The sequence below is a fragment of the Lissotriton helveticus genome, chromosome 10, assembly GCF_964261635.1.
Source record: "Lissotriton helveticus chromosome 10, aLisHel1.1, whole genome shotgun sequence".
NCBI lineage: Eukaryota > Metazoa > Chordata > Amphibia > Caudata > Salamandridae > Lissotriton > Lissotriton helveticus.
The window spans coordinates 1,067,438,741-1,067,456,756 of NC_136071.1; positions in this window are offsets into that span (position 1 = coordinate 1,067,438,741).

Below are 18,016 nucleotides of genomic sequence, written 5' to 3' on the forward strand. Positions count from 1 at the left end.
GTCAAAGCTGCAAGAACCGATGCATCTTGAGGGTTGGGGCTGAAGAAACTGATGCAGCGCCGATTGATGCCGCAACATCGATCGCTGATGAATCCCGGATTTCCACACATCGTACCTGTGCAGCAAGTTTTCCCATGCATCTCCCATGGACCAGAATCGTCTTGGAATCAATGCATCACTTCCCCCTACAGACCGGACTCGACGCATCACTTCTCCTGCGTGCAGCAGAGCTGTTGCATCGCCTCCCCATGGCCTCAGGAACTGATGCATCTCTTTTGATCTCGACGCATCCCATCTCCAAGGCTGAATTTTGTCACATCTACAGGTACTTTGTGAGAAATCATGCATCCATAGTTTACCATGGACCTAGTTGCTTGAAACCTTTTCAAAGTAATATTCTTATTACATGTATGTTGGATTTTTGCTGTTTTGGTCTCATTGAGTTTAGATAAAGATGCTTTATTTTTCTAAACGGGTTTGGTGTCTATTTGTGGTGTTATCACTGTATTACTGTGTGTTTTGAGTACAAATACTTTACACATTGCCTTTGGGATAAGTCTGTCTGCTTGTGGCAAGCTACCTCAGGGGTGACCAAGGGTTATCTAAAGTGTGTATCTCCCTTACCCTGACTAGACGCAAGAGTCCCTATTTGGACCTCTGCCAACTAGAGACCCCCATTTCTAACAACCAACATCTTTGTGTGTTCGCTATGTTTGCCCTAAGTGGTGGCCAAAGGTATGCTCTGCTAGGAAGAAGGAATGCTGTGCTGCTGAAAGGACTATCACTCTGCTGGACTCCCGATATGTTTTGCTGACTTGCTCCTTTGTCTGGGAGTGAGAAGGACTGGACCTGCATCTCTACACCTCAGAATCAAAGTGACTCCAAGGGCTCACTGTTAAAAGTCTCAGGACCATCAAAGATGTCAATCGACTCATCTACAGCACCTGGACTTTGCCATTTCATTTGGTGCCAATCTAGTCCTGGACCCTTGGAAGTGGGTATAGAGTGCTGCTCCAGTAAAAACCCATGCTTTGGCGTTGATGTGTGGCTTGGAACCGGTGCATCTCCCTCAAAGCATCACCGCAGGGACCGGAGACATCGCATCTCAGACTGCATGGTGCATTGGCTCCAGTTTTCAACGTATCCTTGACTTAGGTCATTTGATGATGACACATAGCCTACATCATGGGATTTGAAGACAAAGCATCTCCGACTTGCATGTATTGGAACCTACATCAAAAGGCATTGATGACGATGCATTACATCTTATGCTTCTCGCATCTTGTCCTCGACGTCGATGAAATTGTGAACCAAGGTATTGTTTCAGTGGACAAGGCGGAACCCTGTATCAGATCTGTGCTCCATCGTGGTCGGCCTGAACTTTTAGGTTTGACCCGCTCTAGAGAAACAAGGTAGACACGGTTGGTGCTTTATACTATTAAGCACTACATTTAAGTTTATTCTTTAAAAATTCCTAACTCCAGTTATACTTATTGGATTTTTGTTTTTCGTCTTGTTTTGTTCAATAAATTAAGCTCTATTTTTCTAACTAGGTGTTGTATCTTTTTGTATGGTGTGTTCATTGTTTTACTGTTTACACATTTGCCTCTTAAACCTGCCTTCTGTGTGACAAGCTACCAGAGGGTGAACATAGATTAATTATGGGTGTGTATCTGACTTACCTTGACTAGGACTGTGGTCTGTGCATGGGCAGGGTGCATACCTCTGCACACTATAAACTCAAATTCTAACACGCTCTATTATTCAAATCTACCCAACCCCCTTATCAAATTTGATTAGATTACTAAACCTTGTCTGTTACAACGATGCAGATTATACCCAAACCATCTTTAAAAACGGATGGTCTGTAAGACCTCTACAATTTAAAACTTGATGACTGCCTTCGGGCTATAAACATCAAAATCTACATACCACAAAGACAGAGCTTATGAACATGGGGACAATCACAGACACCCAAATAGCCCAAGGAACATGAGCCCCCCTCCTACAATATTAAGAAAAATCAGAAACCATTGGATAACTATAGCTTCAGACCTATCTTGGAACCACCTGTTAACAACAAAAAACAGAGCCTTCAACTCAACAAAAATACTACATTGCATCTTACCATACCTTGGATACCAACAGAAACAGCAGGCCATCATCAGGTTGACTATGCAAACAACATAAACCTTGGGGAACATTCATCATTTGTAAAATACAACTCATCCAAAATGCTACTGAAAAATGTATTCTCTGCTTTCACCAAGAACACATGTCCAGTCTTGCAATCACTCCTACAGCAAGAAGGGCAATGTTCAAGGCACTTTGCATTGTTCAATGAGCCTCCAAAGAAACCAATTGCCTTACCTACAAGCTAAATTCAGATAATTAACTCCTTTTGTGCTCCCGTCGGCCAACGGCAAACGGGAGCACTACCTCCCTGGTGCTGCGAACGACCGTTGGCCATCACAGCCCCGTCCACCCTTTAGAACACCCGCACCGCAGCGGAATTGCCACCGCAGTTAAGGCGTTAAATCAAATCAGGACACAGTGCTCCAGGCTTGCACTATTTATTACTATACCACCTTACAAAAACAAATCCTGCTTTCTCAGTACAAGCCGTCAAGCTCTGGAATTCACTAGCAGCCAGCATTCAAAGCATCCAGGAGTGTATATACACTTCACAAGATAGTGGAAAACATGAATGTTTCCAAGAAAACCACAGCACCACACATACTGGCAACAGAACCTGGAAACACAGTTGCAACCTCAAGCTCAATATTTAGCTTACAATCCACAGACTTAAAACAACCCAACCAGAAAACTACTCTCGATAATCAGGAATCTAAAGGGGGTGACCTATGTTGTGCCTGGCTATTATACAGTTATATAAGTTCTTACATAATTTTGGCCCACACTAACACTACTACCATAACACTTTGGTTGGGCAGCAAACAGTAGCTTACACCTCTTACATTCACATAACATGTATCTTCTACAAGGGTTGACCATCCCCAGTACTGTGCAGCCAATGTACCAGCCATCACCAAATGAACAGGCATGAAATAACTAAAGAGATCTGCCAAACACTGTGAGTCATTCAGAGAACTTTAATCAAGTCCACCACTGCAGATCCCTAATATCTATAAACTATGGTTGCATCTTCATATCTCACAATGACACTCAGATAAGGGGTGAAATTAACTACGCCCATTCCAGCAGATGTCTCCACTTCTCTCTCCCTCCAACCATGACAGCTTAGGTCCACAACTACACCCCAAACTTCTAATTGAACAACCCAGTAAAGTAACCAGTTAAGCAGACAATCTCATAAGAAGTAAAGTGACATGCAGAGCTGTTCAAAGCTGCCAGCTTACTGAAAAAACACAAACTGTGGGTCTGTGTCTTTCACACTTCATCACCCACCAGACTGCTATGTGCTGCATCTCATAGAATGATAACTGCACCTCGATGGTCATCATGCATGACATAGAACATTTGCCCATACTGGAACACAAAAACCAACAACATGCTTACAACCACACACCACCCTTTATAGCATAGCTTGCTGCCCATATAGGTAAGTGCTTCATTGCCACACATAGGAGTAGTAAGTGCTATACTTATGTGTAATGGAATACAATACAATATTTATCATTTGTGCATTGCCAAGATTTGTTTTGATCCTTTTAAAATCTTTGTTTAAATCATACTTCAAAATTACAAACAATATGTGTTTTGTCTGTGCTTTCACAACCACTGGTATATGTCGAAATATTTCTAGAATTAATTTCTAGTATTTAAACTTGTTGTGAATTAGAAACAAATTGACAGTATTTCATTTTGCACACTCTTTACACAAGGCCACTGGAATGATGTGATTTTGTAGCAGTCGCATTTTCCACATATTTATTATTTTGACCCTTTTTGCCACATAATCCATCAACTCCTGCACAATGTGCAATTTTTTACAAAAAACACATTTAGTTTCAGCTCAAACAGATCAAAAGCTGATAAAAACGTGGAAACAAATGCTGATGCACAGTGGAAGTCTATTCACCACTGCTAACTGGTCATACCTCAGTTACTTATAGCTATATTTGGATGTGGAACTGGTACTGATGAAGTCCAACCTGTGTCCAGACTGCTAAAGTGATGAAATAACGAAGTGATACAATCACATAATTTGAGTTTTCTTGCCACATAATTTTGTCAACATTGCTGAATAATTTGGACCTCCTCTGCCACATAAGTTTAGTGGCCCTTTCTGTATCCCAGTAAGTTTATCACATAATTCCCTTTACAAAATGCTCTCACTTTGAAATCAAAGAAAGAAAAGTAAACAATATCAGTAAAAAGAATAAGCAACAATTTGTCAGAAGACCTAACCTGACATTTAACCTGTCTTAGAACATACAGCAAATGTAACAAGATAAAAACCATTTGCAATGTAATAGGTCTTGCATTTGTAAGAGTTAAAGCTATTGGTGTGGAGTGGAATTATGTTGTTTGGATTAGAATTGTTAGTAGTGAATTTGTGTGTGGGGGAATTGTGTGGTGTGGAGTGGATTTTTGTAGTGGAATTATGTGACATGGTGTGCAGTGGAATTATGTGGATAGTAATTATGTGGTATTGAGTGTACTGGAGTTATGCGGAGTGGGATTGTGTGTCATTGAATTATGTAGCATGCTGTTGAATTGTGTGGCATGATATGGAATCGTGTAGTGTGGATTAGATGTATGTGGTGTGTTGTGTAATTGTGTTGATGAGTTAAATTATGTGGTTTGTGTACACATGGATCGCTAGATAGTGTGAGTGAACAGCTACCCATGTCGTTTATTCCACATACCGTCCTGCATGAGCGCTAAAATAACAACAGGAATGTGCACTGGCCTGTACAATGACACAGACCAAACTGCTTGAAGAGAACATAAAAAGCATTTCACAGAAACCCAAATTGCAATTTGGTAACATGTTGCTGAATCTCAGTTTGTGTTTTGTACATACCAAAAGGACATTTTGCAATCTCAAATGCACCGATTTTGTGACCCTTTGAGCAGGGGCGGTGGGTGACATTTGAAAGTGGTGGGGCGCAAAGTGATTTGCATACAGCACCGTAGCGAGCGAGCGCAGTGAGCGAGCTCGAACCCCAAAAGGGGGGTTTGGCGGGATAACCCCCCCCAAGAAATTTTTTAAAAAAAGAAGAAAAATCATGCATTTTCAAGCAAATTTGAGAAAGCAGGAAGGTTAATAAAGCAATTGTGAAAGTGCAGTTATTACATTAATAGATGGTATAACATAGGTAGCTGCTTATTCAGTATAACCACAGAGCTTCATACATTTCGTCCTATTACGCTCAGGTGCTGAATTCAGACTATAAGACTTTCATGAAAATCTCAGCTCTAAGAGAAGAAGAAGTTGCACAGCAGTTGGGAAACAGCCTTCACAAAGCATTAGGAAAATGAGAGGCAATTACTTGAAAGCAAACTGAAAGCAATGCATCAAGTAGTAACTTAAAGCAATGCATCCAGCAAAACAGTGCATGCAGTCAACCATACAAAAGTAAACTAAAGCAAGTGTGAACCTGTGAACCTTCACTTTGAAAGCAGGGTGCTAGTCAACAGGCCAGTCACATACATTTAAACTGAAGAAGAGTACACTTCAGCATGCAGGCACCAACATAAAAGCACCAAGCAAGTCAAACAGTTTAATCAAAGAAAAATTAAAGCAATACATCCAGCAAACTAGACAGTGACTCAAAAAGTAAACTGAAGCAAGTGCACACTGAAAGGAATGCGCAGTCATAAGTCAGACATTCACATAAAAGCAACTTACCAAGACACCCAATCAATTACATGGGAAAAACTTGAGCCAATGCACCCAGAAAACCAGACCAGCACACCAAAGCATCCCACCCCTGATTGGATGGCTCTTAGAGTCACCCCTCAGTTGTTTGGCAGGGTTGAGCACCCCCCAGTTTTATGCCCTCTGCGTCTGAAGGGGAGACAGGCAAAAGGGGTCATAATGGGACATCTGGCACAGCCACTTTGTAATCGAGGTCACCCACCCATCTCAAGACTGAGTTACAGGCTGATCTTAAATCTTTAAATAACCACAAGGGTCTCCAGCTAGTTGGTTCTTGAGCCAAAAGAGTCCCCAGCTCACTGGGAGTCTTTACATCGCGCCTGAGATGACATGACAATGTCCCTTAATCCGGAGCAACTGTGGGGACTGGTCTGGGTCTGGATCTGACTTGGTACGAGCAGGATACAAAAAGTAACGGGTAGGTGGCCTATGAGCTGTGTTAAATCCCTCGTTAAATTTTAGGCAAAATGTTTAGTTTGACTTTTAAGGTGGACGGATTTCATGAGTACACTTCTGAAAAGCTTGATCAAAAGTCCTATTGCCCTTCAAGAATCTAGTCTTAGCCTTAATCAGAAGCCCCTTCCTGAAGGTTCTGGATTACATCACCCAAAGAATTTACCAAGGCAATCCAGGAGTGATATTAGGTAATAATTCACATGATCAAAGACAACACCTTTATTGCATCTTGAGACAAATTTCCCATCTTTTAAAAGTGTCCTATCAGCACTGAACTATCTACTGGCTCTCATACAACAGACCAGCATCAATGGTGTCAGGCCTTGACGCAAGGACTAGCAGTCTGTCATCCTGCAGTGAAGCTTTGCGAGATGCAATTTCACAGCTCCACACCTTTCTTTAGCACTGCCATCGCCTATCCACTCTGCAAGCACCAGCAGATGCTCATGTTCCTGCATTCCCTGCTAGACAGTCGGCATCTTACCTATGGGAGATGGGATTGCTCATAAGCATCAACAGGATGTTCAATCGTCTTGGGCCCATGCCTCACTTCACTTTTGTGAGTTAAAGATGGACTCTATTTGGGATCTCCCCTGGGTTCCTCTAGGGCTGCACCAAGCTCGGCACCAACCCAAGTGTGTCCAGAGGCCTATTAAATATTCACAAACATATATGTCCATGATCCATGAGTGCAGACTAGGAACAATTGTAAAACAATTGAAGATCCATTGTGGAGTTCAAATTTGAGTTATTGTGCCCTGGCTGGGCTCACAGTTTTAAAATTACTGCAATGACAAGTGGCAGGGAAATGTGATTTGACATGTAGGAAATCTACTTCCATATACCAGCAACGTCACTCCTAACTGTTTTAAGTCCACAGGCATGGGAACCCAATATATAAATACTAGATATATTAAATATCAAGGAAACATTTGTCCCCACAGTCAACAGCTACACAAGGCCTTTTGCCACGCTGTAGTCAAAAACAAATTTTTCATTACCAAGCCCCACTGTAAATTAACACTTAATGGCATAACAAATCACACAAGAAAACGAATAGAGAAATACTTCAAAGTTCTTTTTTACCGCTTATTAATTTTCAATTCATTGAAGAAAGTACATTTTTGTAAGTATAGTGGAACTCAAAATGTGAAAAACTGTACTTTATGCTGGCTGTCAAGGAACAAACTGGATTTTGTCAATCGCGACCACATAACAGGGAGGAATTATCTGGAGTGCGATTAAACAAATGGAAACACTGCTACAACACATCTACTTTTTGAACTGTAGATCCCAGTGGGGTTCTCATGCAATGAAATCTGTTCATACAGTCGACTAAGACTTTCCGGTTGTACCAGCTGGAGGGGAAAGCAGGTTTATCACAGAGGCAGGGTACCTCATTTCATCAGAGTTGTGTAAGGAAACTCAAGGCTTTTGCAGAGCTGCAATAGGTACACAAAATGCAGAAGGCCTCCCTTCTCTGAAGGAGGTCCAGCTTGCAACTTAAGACCAGCCAATGGACGATCTGGAGAGATGGAGAGAGACCCAGTGCCTGGAAGCCTGTCCTAAAGATCCAAGGGCTGTATGAAACACCACAAGTGACTTTCCCACTAAAAAGGAGCGTGTGTGAATTAGTCCATATTTTCACCTCTAGAGGACTAGCTTTATAATACAAGGTTGAATTGAGATCACTAAGGACCTGGTGTTTAATTATATAACTAACGCAATCGTCCCTATTAAAAACTGAGTAAACATTTGTTTGTTTGAATTTACTCATGGATTAAAAAAATCCATAAATATGAACCATCATTAAATAACAAGGTGAAGTGAGGTGAACAAGTGTGCTCGGTGCTCAGGCAAAGTGTGACAGACATGTAATGTACAACAATATCGGTGTATCACTAATTATGAACTAATGACCCTCATCATTCCTATTGGGAACTCGCAAATTGCGCAAGCAATTCCCATTCATTCCTATAGGACTCTAGGCCCATAGGAATGAATGGGAATTAATTCCTTGATTGCGACTCGCAATTACCGAGTCGCAATTAAGGAATGTGTAGGAATCACACATTTTTATGCGATTCCTATAGGCAATAGCGATTCTTTAATTGCGATTCTTTAAAAATCGCATTTAAAAAATCGCTATTGTCTATTTTGATGCATGTGCGCCTAAATCCAATAACCACTGGGATGACCATTAATTTTGGGCTCCAGGGTAGTGTACTACTCGCCGGAAAGCGCTTTTACTCCTAGTCAGGGGTAGTAAGTGCTATATAAATGCAAGTTCAATTATTGCTGCTGGGTCCAGTCTGAACTCTCTCTTCGCCAGCCCTGCCGATTGACATGGCTGGCAAAAGCATGCACTAAGCTGTTTATTCTACCAGGTTAGCAACTTCATCTCAAGAATACAATTCCTGTCTGGTTCTCGGGCTGGCACCAACCCAGAGCTCCAAGACCCATTCACAGCCTGACGTTCTGCATTGGTTGTGAAAGCTTAGCTTGGACACTTGGCAAGAGGCCAGCTGGCAACAGGTGTAAAGTCAGCAGGGAGGAACTGCAGGCTGCCCCATCCATTCAGACACAGCAGGGAACAAGCAGGAATCATTACTAATAAGAGACACAAACTACCACCCCCACCGAAAGAGAATTTAAAGTCAAATCGATGAAACAAGCTGAAAAGACAAAAGAGTTCTTGTGAAAAAAATTAATATTAATGTGCACTATACTAGACCTTATATATCTTGATTGTGGTTAGTTTTATTTTCTTACCGATATATAAAAATTAAGAGCTGAAGATTCGAGTTAATGTCTGATGCATCCTTTCATCTTTTGAAATAAGGACTGCGCTATACATTATGCTGGCTGATGTACATAATATGCAAACGTATATACAGTTACACCCATCTACTTACGTGAAATAGATTGCTTATTGTATCTTTATGACAGCGTTCCATCCCAGCAGGGCCAACAGAGCATGTTATCCTTTTATGGTTGATTGAAGGATAATGCTTGAGTTGGTGAATAATGATGTGAAGTTATCACATTATTTTGAAAATGCAAGTGCGCTCTATAGTGCAGTCACTACATACCCCCCACTACCACTATACATCCGGATTTAGAAATCTGGAGCCGGTCTATGCAGCACTCCCAAATTATCAGGCCTGATATAACAATCTGTTTTCTAGAGCGCTTCGTGCCTCACTTCTGAATTGTCTGCGCGCCATACAGAATAGATGCTGCTGTTATTCTTTCTAACGGTACCGAATTTAAAGCCCCTGGGCGAATGGAAGGTTCTGCTGCCCTTCCCGGAAAACTCGTGACCTTGCAATCACCGCAGATATCAACAGCGAGCGCACAAATCCCTGTGTCATGGTGAAAGCAACTGAGGGAAAGAAAATCTTATTTTGGCGGTGATTAAATAACGACTCGTGAGTTCACGTGCGCTGCGTAGTTTCACATCAGAGGGTAGTGTGTGTGAGTGACACAAAAAAAGCGCATAGTAAACACAGGTAACAAAGGAGAGAAAGTGGCGCACGTGGGCCCCACCTCGCCCCGACTCATTTACTTGAGAACGAGCATCACCCTCCCTGGGGCCCCGCATGAAAGGCAAGAGGAGAAGCCGCCCAGTGTCTTACTTTACTACTCTGCCCATTGCTGCGATACATCCAGTTTTGACAATGCTTTTTTTCTTACACTCTTTTGAAATGTTGGACTGCTGAGAAAGTTTCCGTGGGTTTTACTTTCCGAGTCAATCTAAAAAGATGAGCTCACAATGGACATTTTTTACTTGGAGAGGCGAGTGATATTTTATATTTTTGTGTTTCTTGTCTTTTATTTATTAAGACAGGACAAGGATTCTTTACGTGGGCAGGCTACCGAAAACCACGAATTTAGTAAACAGTATAACGACAAGGCGTGGGAGGGAGAAATGGGACTTTCCTTGTTGTTCATGCACTTGAATGAAGACAACCATCTGTCCTTCGACCCATTCACATCATAGTCAGTTGCCCTGACAATGGGCACGTCAGAGATGGCTACATTAAGCAGTCTGCGCCCCCCTTAATAGGGGTCACCCATCTGCCCAGTTGGTTTACGGGCCCCTCGCAGGATGTCCTCCGCGAGATCAGGGAAAAGGCCCCACTTATCCACTTGTATTTAGATCATTTGCCAGCGGAGAGCCTCAGCCAGACCGACGAACCCACAGCACTTCACAATCCTGGAGCTCCGGATCGAAGCACACCATGCGTCTGGGCCGCTACTCCACCGCAGGCCTCAGCCCGCAAGTTGAGCACTGCCTGGCTGGTATTAGAAAAGAGGGTGGGCGCGAGGGACAGCCGAGGGCCCAGGGGTAATGTTCATGGGGAGAGGAGGAGCCCAACCTCACTGTCACGGTTGCAGACGGGCCCCGCCAACAGCCCCCACGCTCCCGATGACAGTATGGGGTCCAATGCACTCACCAGCTCATCGCCCGGTGCTCGCACCAGCACCTGTCTCCAATTGGCACACCTGCTCAAAACCGGACCCCACCGCCGGGGCCAAGCGGCATCCAGTGCCCCGGGCATGCTCCACCAGGGTGTGAAATCGCGAGTCCGCGGGGGGCCCAGTCCTGGTCTCGATGAAGCCTCCGATTATATACTGGCACCCGGTTGCAGCCTCGGACAGCAGCGCGCCGAAGGACTCTTCAAAATTGCCCACAGTACAGAAACAAACGTCATGGCGCACGTCCCGAATCGAATGGCCAATCACTGCATGACTTCACATGCTGAAGTCACAGTGATTGGCCATATGCAGTGCAGTGAGGCAGTGTGCCACCACCCACCTGCGGCATCCAATAATGGATTGCCACGGTGGGACCAGCCAATCCTGGCGGCTAGGGGGGCACGCTGCTGCTCGCCCTGGGCCGCCTTTGAAACCCCGGGGCTGTAAAAGCAGCACCCCCTTGGACCCTCTACTGTCAGGTTAGCAGCGCGCATGCTCAGGCCAGGTGCAAGCCTGGAATCCTCATGCGCAGTGCAGTGCTGCTGCTGGCCTGCAGACTCTCACAGCCCCACCCCCTGCCCATGCGCACTCTCCACTGTCTCCGGATTCAATCGGGTGTATCCCGGATTAAAGCGCTGCGCTGCGGCGCTTTATAATATTGTTTGTTTGCAGGCAAAATTCACACAAAAATTTTAGGTGCGTCCAGAGCAGCTTAGGGGGGCTACGCCCCTACGCCCTAATGGACGCACCGCTGCTGCCTTTGAGACAGCAAAATTCCTTCATAATCTGGGTTTAGGAAGTTACTCACGAATTTCCAGTTGTAAAATGCTACTGCTGACATTAACGAGTTTTGTGAATGTCGGGCATATTATCAAGATGAGTATCGCCGCTTTTTCGGCACATATCACTGAAAAAGCGGCGATTTTCCTATTGCACTATTAACAAGGACTCGCTAACAAGTATTAGCGCTTGTTACCTTGAGTTAGCAGCCGTTTTTCTTGCCACTTTGCATGTCAGTGATATTTATCGCTAATGACATGCAAAGTGGGCGTTCCTCACTAAAACTACATTGAAACAGTCGCAAACACAACTTTCATCCATATGGCCCGGACCCGCAAAGCGATAAAAAAAGTCGTGCTAACCGCGGTTATCACTGGAATTTAACACCTGATTAAAACTTGACTTAACCATCTTGTCAATGGGAGGTGGATTGACTGTCAGGTTAAGTTCACACTTGCCTATTACCAAACTTTTCATTAGTGCAGTCAAATTATCGCTGGATTTCTCACGCTACTGCTGGTTTTCACCGCTATCACTGGAATTTACATCGCCTCTGAGCAAAGAGTTGCTAATACGCCGCTAACACGGCGATGTAATCCAGCAATAGACAACGATACAGAAATACACGCTATGCAAAGATTTGCGATAATTATCATATGGTGTTGATAATATGCCCCATCGTCTATTGGGGTGTTACATTGAGTGCTGTCCCTGCAGACCTGCCATTGCAGTGCCACGGGCTCTGATTTCTATTGGTTCTGTGGGGTACAGTCGAGACACAGTGTGGACAATATAACGGGAGCCTTTCTGGACATCTGCAATTGTTTCAGGTCTGTTCATGCACCGGAAAAATCACATAGCTTGAGTGAGGGAGACGGGGATTCTAGTCAGTCAGCAGTGGGGGGAACGATGACGATGAAGGAATTGAAAAGAATTTAACATCCTCCAAAAAAGAAAACCCCAAGTAAACTAGAACCTGGAACATGCGAGGTAGAGTCCTGCGTGGACCAATGTTAACATGCAAAAGTATAACATGCAAAAGTATGTGGAACGAAGGTGAGAGCGCTGTTCATGGGTTGCAACACCCCCTCTCCCCCCAAAAAGGGTGGTACATGGGTGTCTAATTAATTTTTATAGTGTTTATATAGGGTCTTGCAAGTTGGCCTTTAGCTGTATTTTTTGTAATTCATTAGTGGCCGAAGTAGTATTATGCCAGGCTATTGGCGGCCTTGAAAGTAAGGCAATCTGTTATTGGCCTGCAGACAGGCTACTACGCTTTCATACTTAAACCCCTGTGGAGTACCCATACCCCATCTACCAAGTAAACACTTGACAAAAAACGTCGTCATTAGTCGAGGAGGGGCTTTGTTCAGAAACGTACAATGAAGTAAAAAAACGGCCTGAGAAGGTCCTGCCTGTCCTACCTCCTTACTTTACTAGTTAAAACTCGTTGCATTAATTTACCTCACCTATCGCCCTCAGAGCGGGGTTCTTGTTTCAGCCCCACAAAGAGATTGTAAAAAAACCAACAGCCTCTGCGACCACTGACTAAAAAGTGATTATGTGCAAGATACCGATGCATTCACTATGCATTAAGATGCCCCAAAAACTAAAGTTAGCTTAGAACAATTTAATGCTCATGTTTGACCAAACAGGTTACCACAATATCACCCTGGATTGGCCAATCTTCTCTCTCGTTGGTAGGCGATACCTATAAAGTGTCCCCCCATACCACAGAAATGCAATACTAGGGATGACGTCATTCCATAAAGACTTCATCACCAGTCTTCACTCAGTGCCAAATTAGGATCTCCGATGCATGCATTCTCTACTGGTACAGTTGAAAAGGTACGGGGGCCAAATAGTTAGAACTTTGCCATAAAAACATACTTTACTGAGGACGGTTATTGCGTGTATTAAATGGCTTTGCGCTGTTAATGGGCGCATGGGTTGGCACTGGACAATGTGTGTATCACACACAGTACATTAGGGGTGCGAGGCCCAACAACTTATTTTTGTTACGGGGGACTCATTTGCTAACTATATAAACATTCATAATAAACGCCTATGTAACCTTTATAGATTCGAACACTTTCCATAGATGCCCCTTGCAGGCAAAATACATGACAATGGTACATTCTTCAAAGCCTATTAATTTAGGCCCAGATCTCTGTACTGGGGTGAATGTTTGGCATTGTTCTGTATTCTGTCCATCAACTGTTGTTTATGCATTTGTCACCCCGAGTGGGACGGGTATGCTCAGATGTGAGTCCCGTGCTCTTCATGCCACTGGAATCAAGCTATCCTGGCTGATGAGGGCTGAAAGCCCGAAACCGGTCCTAGGATGCTTGTTTCCAGTCCAGGGAGGACCTGGCTTGGGCAGAGTCGCTCCCCGGTCCGCCAAACAGCACCTCCAGTGAGCGTTTCCCCCGCTGCTGCCGCTCCAACACAGAGGTTCGATCCTTCTGTGCCCTGGTCTGTAGTGCTCGTGTTTACTCGTTCTTTTCTGCATTCTCTGTTTTCCCCCCCATCCTTTGCCTATTGTCAAGTCTGCTTCGGTTTATTTTCTGCGTTGTAGCCCCCTGCACTGTCCCCCGTGGCCACGCCCCCTTGCTGCCCCGCTCCCGCCTCCCAGCTGACCCTCCCACCCTCCATGCCTCATAAGGCGGCCGCTGTGTGGCGGAGGGGGTGACCTCTGACCCTGCCCAGTGCCGAGTCGCTCCCCAGCGCCAAACAGCACCTCCAGTGAGCGTTCGCCCCCGCTGCTGCCGCTGCCGCTCTAACACAGAGGTTCGATCCTCCTGCGCCCTGGTCTGTAGTGCTCGTGTGTACTTGTTCTTTTCTGCATTCTCTGTTCCCCCCCCATCCTTTGCCTGTTGTCAAGTTTTTTTTCTGTTTATTTTCTGCGTTGCAGCCCCCTCCAACGCCCCCCACCCACCCTTGATCCCCTGACCCACAGGTTTTCCCGCCGCTGTACCCTGTGGCCATGCCCCCTCACCGCCCCGCTCCCGCCTCCCAGCTGACCCTCCCACCCTCCACGCCTCATATGGCAGCCACTGCCCAGACGCGTGGCGGACGCGCGCAGCGGGCTTGCCGATTGCGTGCGAAGGCACGCCAAAGGCAAGCCCATCCACGCCTGGTCCGCGCCCAGCACCAGGACCCCTGGACTCCACTCACTCCACAACGCCAGACTCAGATACGATGCCAACACCCTCCACGCTCTCAACACCGGCCGAGACCAACACTGCTTCCATGCCAGCCCGGAACGCACACACGGACCCTTCTCCTGCCACACCTGAAACTTCACCTGCGACAAAAACACCAAGCCTCCAAGGACCGGACCCAACCACCTTCGATGCATATTCCTCAACAACCGCTCCGCAGGCAAACACGCCGTTGAGCTCTGGGACCTGCTCGATACCTCCGCCCCAGACATCGCCTTCCTGACAGAGACCTGGTGGAACGACTCCTCGGCACCTGACATCGCCATAGCCATCCCGGACGGCTACAAGATCTCCCGCAGAGACCGCACCAACTGAATCGTAGGAGGAATAGCCATCGTCCACAAGTCCACCCTCCAGGTCCACACCCTCGCAGATGACTCCCTCAACTCCGCCAAACAATTCCACTTCCGGATCCACACCGACCCCATCACCACCCTCAGAGGAACACTCATCTACAGACCCACCGGTCCACGGACCCTACTCAGTGACTCCATCGCCGACCTCGCCAGCACCCACACACTCGCCTCCACGGACTACATCCTACTCGGGGACCTGGACTTCCACCTCGAGAACAACAACGACGCCAACTCTGCCACCCTGACCGCCAACCTCGCCAACCTCAGCCTCAGACAGATCGTTACCCCATCTTCTCCACAAGCACACACGTCACCTTCAACAACACCACCGAACTCCACTGGACCGACCACCGCTGCATCCACTTCACCTTCAAGAAACCAACCACGCACCACCGCACCCAACAGCTCCCCCGCCGCTGGAGAAAAATCACCGAGGACCAGCTGACCTCCACCCTCACCCAGAACCCACCCTCCGACCCCACCGACCCAGATGCCGCCGCCCGCAACCTCAGACAGTGGATCGACGACTGCGCAAACACTCTCACCCCACTCAAGAAACCCTCCATCAACCACCCCAGCAAGAAAGCCACCTGGTTCACCGATGAACTCCAGACCTCCAAACAGACTTGCCGGAAGTTGGAGAAGAAATGCCTCCACGACCGCACACCAGACAGCCACACAGCCCACAAGGACGCCATCCACTGACACCACCACCTCATCAGAACAGCCAAAAGGTCCTCCTTCAAAACCCCCTCGATAACAACGCACACAACAGCAAAGAGCTTTTCAACATAGTGAAGGAACTCTCCAACCCCAGCGCCAACACCAACGACATCCCGCCCTCACAAGACCTGTGCAACTCACTAGCCACCTTCTTCCATTGCAAGATTGCCGACATCCACAACAGCTTCAACGCCCCGGCCGCTCTAACCACGACAGACCCCACCCCGAACAATACCTGTACCAACCAGCTGACCTCCTAGTCCCACGTCAACGATGACGAGACATGCAAGATCATGAACTTCATCCACTCAGGATCGCCGTCTGACCCCTGCCCGCATCATGTCTTCAACAAAGCAGACGCAACCATCGCACCCCAAACTAGGAAGGTCATCAACATCTCCTTCGACACAACAACATTCCCGGCAAGCTGGAAGCACGCCGAAATCAACGCCCTCCTCAAGAAGCCCAAGGCGGACCCCAAGGACCTCAAGAACTTCCGGCCCATCTCCCTGCTCCCGTTCCCGGTGAAGGTCATCGAGAAAATCGCTAACATACAGCTGACCCGCCACCTTGAGGACAACAACATCTTAGACCCATCCCAGTCCGGATTCAGACAAAACCCCACCACAGACGACATCAGGTGCCAACTAGACAATGGCGAAACTTCAGCCCTCGTCCTCCTAGACCTGTCAGCCACCTACGGCACAGTATTCCACCGCACACTGAGAACACGCTTCCAAGCAGCCAGAATCCAGAAGAAGGCCTTGGACTGGACAATGTCCTTCCTCTCTGGCAGAACCCAGAGAGTCCGCCTCCCACAATTCAGATCAGAAGCCAATGACATCATCTGCGGCATACCCCAGGGCTCTTCCCTCAGCCCTACCCTATTCAACATCTACATGGCCCCCCTCTCACAAATAGCTTGCCAGCACGACCTGAACATCATCTCCTATGCCGACGACACCCAGGTCATCCTCTCCCTCACCAAGGACCCGCATACCGCCAAAACCAACCTCCACGAGGGAATGAAGGCCATCGCTGAGTGGATGAGGAGCAGCTGCCTGAAACTGAACTCTGACAAGACGGAAGTCCTCATCCTCAGCCCCACCCCCTCTGCCTGGGACATCTTCTGGTGGCCGACCACACTGGGAACAGCACTGACACCCACGGACCACGCACGCAACCTAGGATTCATCCTTGACTCCTCCCTCTTCATGTCGAAACAAGTCAACGCCATCTCCTCCTCCTGCTACAACACCCTCCGCATGCTTCACAGGATCTACAAGTGGATCCCGACCGAAACAAGAAGAACGGTGACCCAAGCCCTCGTCAGCAGCAGGCTGGACTACGGAAACGCACTCTATGCAGGAATCCCGACCAAACACCTACAACGGCTGCAACACATCCAGAACGCCTCCGCCTGCCTGATCCTCAACATCCCTCGGTGCAGCCACATCACCTCCCACCTAAGAGACCTGAACTGGCTCCCCATCAACACGAGGATCACCTTCAAGCTCCTCACCCATGCACACAAGGTGCTCCACAACACCGGACCAGCCTACATGAACAACAGACTCAACTTCTACACCCCTGCCCGCCAACTCCGCTCCGCCAGCCTCGCCCTCGCCGCCGTCCCACGCATCCAACGAACAACCTCCGGTGGCAGATCCTACTCCTTCCTCGCCGCCAAGACCTGGAACACCCTCCCCACCCATCTGCGGCAGACCCAGGACCTGCTCACCTTCAGGAAGCTCCTCAAGACCTGGCTCTTCGAGCAGTAGCAGCACCCCCTCCCCTCAGCACCTTGAGACCCTCACGGGTAAGTAGTGCACTTTACAAATTCACTGATTGATTGATTGATTTCGGGCTGGACTGTTGCCATGGGGCACAGGGTCAAGACTGATTTGGATATGGCTGGGTTCAAACTGGAAATGGCATGGTGAGCAAAAAAACGATTGATTTAGGCCCAGATCTCTGTACTGGGGTGAATGTATGACATTGTTCTGCATTCTGTCCATAAACTGTTGTTTATGCATTTGTCACCCCGAGTGGGACGGGTATGCTCAGACGTGAGTCCTGTGCTCTCCATGCCACTGGAATCAAGCTATCCTGGCTGAAGAGGGCTG